This window comes from Amblyomma mixtum, chromosome 10 (assembly GCF_055824585.1).
Source record: "Amblyomma mixtum isolate Tamu chromosome 10, ASM5582458v1, whole genome shotgun sequence".
NCBI classification, from domain to species: domain Eukaryota; kingdom Metazoa; phylum Arthropoda; class Arachnida; order Ixodida; family Ixodidae; genus Amblyomma; species Amblyomma mixtum.
In genome coordinates this window covers 81,500,197-81,505,452 of record NC_143021.1, presented here as the reverse complement: position 1 = coordinate 81,505,452, position 5,256 = coordinate 81,500,197, and the positions used below count along the sequence as shown (strand labels likewise).

The 5,256-nt window shown below is 50.7% G+C and overlaps 1 pseudogene; it reads left to right on the top strand.

Moving 5' to 3' along the window:
* The first annotated feature begins 413 nt into the window (after positions 1-413).
* LOC149326280 (uncharacterized) lies at positions 414-3,513 on the top strand (annotated as a pseudogene).
* Positions 3,514-5,256: the final 1,743 nt, after the last annotated feature.

The following is a 5,256-nucleotide window of genomic DNA, read 5'->3' as shown; positions in this document are numbered from 1 at the left end:
AAGAGCTTCCGCTTTGGGTGAGCCGGCACGGCTCATAACTGATTACTTCGGAAGACCAGAGCGCGAGCCTCCAAACGCCCCCCCAGGCGCTCCCCGGGCCAGAAGGACATGTGGCTAAAAATGACAAGTGGGAGATGGCACACACAAAAAAAGAACACTAATGGGCGGTAGGGTTAGCCCGTCCCTGACCGTCGCGCCAGAAGGTCGCCCTTGACTGTCGCGCCGGAAGGTCGCAACAATAGGAACGTGCAGCCGCTGCGGGACATGGGGAAGCGTGTATGCCTGGATATCTTCTCACTTTGAGTGTTCCGTCCGCCTACTGGAGTTGTCACCGTGTTCCTGGTTACGCAGACATCCGGTACTGCCAATTAAGAATTCATGGAAACCAAGAAATTACGTCCGAAAGGGTGGCGATGTTCGCCCAGGATGCAGACAAGAGGACGATGACCGTCGGATATACAGCGTACCTTTGTGGCCACATTGTTGAGGAAGGGCACGTCACCTCTTGTGCGGAAGCAGAGAGCGTTCTCCGAAGTGTTGACGCATGTGGGATCTGCAAAGCGGCTTGACAACTAGCAGCATGTCAAGGTCGGACCTAGCTAAGGGCCTCGAACGGCAAGTGACAGCCCGCGAGGGCTTGTACTTCAGCTAGCGCTGGGCCGAGAATGAACCATCTGAAGGTATGTTTCACTGCTGCCTGATTCTAATTATAACAGCTGGGAAAATAATTTTTGCACCGTAGTTTTTACGTCTGATACTGCTCCTGTCTGTCAGAACAGATTGTGGTAGCAGCGCCCCATTCACTGTTCTCGGTTCTCAGGGAAAGCATGCATCTCCTGTCGATACCTGAGGAAGGGACTACTAAAGTCACAGTCAAGGCTGAAGCGACCACTTAATAAGAATGTCCTAAATGCCGCTCTGAAGCTGCGTGCAGCAAGAAATGCAATCAAAAGCCTGTCATCTTGCTCTGCTGCCCTCAAAGACCAGCTCAAGAAAATGCAGCAGGAGAACGCCTTAAAGCCCGAAGAAATGCATCGAGCACAGAGTGAAACTCTGCCTCCCAAGCAACGACAATGTGTTATGCACTTTTTCTCTGCAGCAAAAAGGCTAAATGCTAAAGGGAACGTCTATTGCAAGGTGCGGATATTGGAATGTATTCTAATGAAAATGAGGAGTGCCAAACTATACGAGCACCTTCGCAAACACAATATCATTTCTCTCTCGAGCAAAACCACATTGAAACGCTACCTGAGGCTCTTGAAGAGTGTATTTGGGTACAGCGATAGAGTGCTAAGCCAACTTAAGCAGAAAACAAAGCATATTAGCAGCATGAACAGACATGGTGGCCTTTTGGCCGATGAAATTAAACTATCAGAGCGCCTTGCTATGTCGACATGGGCCTGTTCACATCTGAAGGGCAAACCGGAACATGTGACCATGGCGTGATAGTAATGCTTGTAGCGTTCACTGGAAAATGGCTCCAGATTATTGGTGTGTTTTCTACGAGTGCAAACGTCAAAGCAGAGATGCTTGCAAAATATTAATTGAAGCAATGACTCCTGCTGAAGTCAGCGGACTATTCGTCGATTTTGTCACAAGCGATGGCTCCTCATGAAAAAGGCGTATGTGGAAAATATTTGGAATTGGAGCCAAGTCAAACAAGAACATCTGCAAGCTAGAACACCCAGTGGACTCGGTGGTGGTGGTGAACAACATTTATAATGCAATAAATATCTACAGAGAGGTGATTGGGGTAGGCCCTATTGGCCCTTTCCCCTAACAATACTAGCTGGAGCCCCTATTCCGGGGCCCCATTGGCAAGCAACGCCGCCCGCGTCCGGTGAACCAAGGCCTTTTGGGTCTTTAGGTCCTGACAGCCGAGCAGGGCCGCCTTCCAGTCCTCTCTGGTGTGGTTGGGGTTGGGGGGGGATAGATGGGTTTGATTGACACGCCCAAACCATGTGGAAGGTGTCAGCCACCTCCCCACAGAACTGGCACGTGCCATCAAAGGATGCGTTGAAATGTTTAAGTACCGCCGGGCACAGTACAGTGTTAGTAAGAATTTTGATGAGGAGGCGCTCGTCAGCGCGATCCAGTCCCTTACAAGGGGCCGGGTAGCGCCGGTGCTCCTCCTTGTAGCAATCGGTGATGTGTTTGAATGTAAGGGCCAGATTGTCTGATTGGGAGTAGGCGCCCAAGGACTCGGCTCTCGGCGTCTCCACTTCCTATCTGATTTCCTGTATTCGCTCAAGTGCCTCAGGAACATGTTTCTTAAGCATGCACTGAATAGACCTGATGGCATGGTATGAACTACAGTTCATAACTTAGCTTTCGTCGTTTGGGAGTACCAGGGCAGAGTTACATCATGCAACCTTGTTTTCAGTATCTACATAGTTGTGCTTCCAATTACATTAACTGAAAGAAAAAGATATATGTTGTGGGAATCCTGGCTTTCCGCCGTTGCCTTTGCGCGGCTGTGCCGGCTTCCTGCGTTGTTTCTCCTCTTTCCCTTGCTCCCGCCTCAGGCGGTGGAGAGGCGGCTGGGTGACTAATCACTGTCATTTGGCCACAGCTCCGCCCCGGCTCCCCAACGGCCTTTGCCATTGGCGCCTTTTGGCGGGAATACGGGGCCCGCTTTGGGCGGCCGCGCACGGCGCGACCGTCCGAGCGGGGCCCAGAGAGAGAGATCCCTCGGAGACAGCGTAAGGTGCATACGTTACGGTTTGTCCCTGCCGGCCTTTGCCGCTCGGACCAGTGCATATACTCGAGCTCGCCCGCACGTGTCCTCTGACCTGCAGCGGCTCGAGCCTGTCCAGCGGGGTCCAGCGACCTCCGACAGGCGTACCTTGCGTTGATTGCCCACTCTCTCTCGCAACCGGCCCAACGGTCGACACGTGAGGGAGATCACAGCACTGCCGCGGGGACATTCTCCTGCAGCGGCGTGCTAGCGGCGCACATTGCTCGAGTCGCTTCGTGCGCGCAGCGGAGCCTTGCTCCTCGCGCGCCCCCGGGACGGGGTGACTATTGAGTGTGTGTGTATCTGCTGAAGGACGACGTGAATAAACGTCTCCTTTGTGAACTTGGAGGCCTATTTCTTTGCGGCGAATCGCTCTCCTCCCTGCGGAGGTTGAGTGCGCCGCATCGGTGTCCCAGTGGTGTGTGGTGACGGCTGATCGGGGCCCTTGGCTCGCGCGAAGCTCGAACCCGCGGTGGGTGGTGGCCTGTGTCCACGTAGAAACCCACAATGTATATGTTTTATATTGTTTAGATTTTGTTCCAGGTTTCTATCCAGCCTTTAAGGCAAGATTTCAAGCTGGACTGCAGCAACATCACTTTGAAAGCGATGCCTGGTCTAACGTCCGTTCATTTTCAACTAAAAGGTTTCGAATAGATAGAGTGAATTTCGCTTTTCAACTTTTTGGAGATCGTGTTTTAAATAGGCTCCAGTTTTATAAAGATATATTGGAGGCTTCATGGGTCAGCATTGACGCTACGCTATGATTCTTTCCGTAAGGAGCCCACTAAAAATAATGTGGCTTTTATTATGCATGACTGATCAACCAAAGAACATCGCATGCAATTGTACCTTACATTCTCTTTCAAGTACCTGGTATCAAAAACATTCGACAGAAGTCTATGTGGTTGGGAAATTTAATGTTAGGAGAAGGTAAGTGACGCCAACCAAGCAAAATACAGGAAAAACACGACGTTTCGGGACCGGCTCGGCCCCTTCTTCCCGGTGTGACTACGGGCGAGCGCAGCTTGGCTTTTTAAATCCGTGCGTGAAGACCTCCGGGTCAATGGCCGCAGCCCATGGACGTAGGATGAGGGGAGAGTCCCCAGGGAACGATTAACATTCTATCGTGTTTGCTGAATGTGCCACGACTCGAGTAGAAGCCTCCTGCGTGGGTTAGCTTCCGCTTCCAATACAATAGTGCTGTCGAAGTCAATTCGGTGGTCAAAGTGTTCACAGTGTTCGGCCACGGCGCTGCGTTGACGATTCATGTGACGGACGTCCGCTCTGTGTTGGCTCATCCTTTCCGCGAAGTTCTTCGTTTCCGCTATGTACGACGCCGAGCAGACGGAACACGGAATTTTGTACACGACGCCCTGGGTCTTTTCTCTGGGCTGCCGGTTTTTTTGGGCGGGGGAGAAGGCGACCGATAGTGCTCGTCGGTTTGTGCGTTGCTAGCACCCCTTCTTTTCCGAGAATGCGAGCCAGCGTCTCGCTCACGCCTCTCACGTAGTGGATGCAAACACGTTTCCGCTTCTGGCATGCGCGTGAGGAAATAATAGATCGGATTTTGTTTTGCCTTTCTTGTTTCCTGATAATGCGCCAGATGGATGAGCTTGGGTAGCCGTTCTTTTGGAGGTCAGAAATGACTCGGTTCTTCTCCTTCCTTTTTTCTTCACGTGAGGAACATATGTAGTCGGCTCTCTTCAGTAATGATGTAACGACAGATGCTTTGTGCGGGATGGGATGGTTCGAATCGAAATGTAGGTACCGTCCTGTGTGGGTTGACTTCCTGTGCACCGAGAACCGCAGGCCTTTGTCGTGCCTTGTAAGTAGGACATCCAGAAAAGGCAGGCGGCCCTGCTGTTCATGTTCAACAGTAAATTGTATGGCCGGCTCAACTGAATTTAGATGACTCTAGAGGTTTTCTATCTCTGAGGTCACTTACCTTCTCCTAAGTACTTGGTATGCCTTCTCATGTACCTGCTGGAAATGGGTATGTACATTGACAGTATCAAGGGGCCATATTATAACGCACGAGAACTGTGTAGTGGTGATCTTTTAGAGGACAATGTCATTAGCAATATGGATAAGATAGTTAAAGTTGCCGAACAGTTCTACACAAATCTATACCGTAGCGAATGTAATCATCAAGTTACTGGGAGAGGCAGTCGAGCGCAGCAATGGGACATCCCGCCAGTAACGAAGCATGAAGTAAAGAAAGCCTTAGGAACAATGCAAAGGGGGAAAGCAGCTGGTGAGGATGAAGTAACAGCAGATTTGCTGAAGGACGGAGGAGAGATTGTGCTGGAAAAACTAGCGACCCTGTATACGCAATATCTTGTGACCACGAGAGTACCAGAAGCTTGGAAGAACGCTAACATTATCTTAATTATTAAGAAAGGAGACATCAAGGACTTGAAAAATTACAGACCGATCAGCTTACTGTCCGTCGCCTACAAGGTATTCACTAAGGTAATCGCTAATAGAGTCAGGACAACCTTAGACTTCAGTCAACCAAA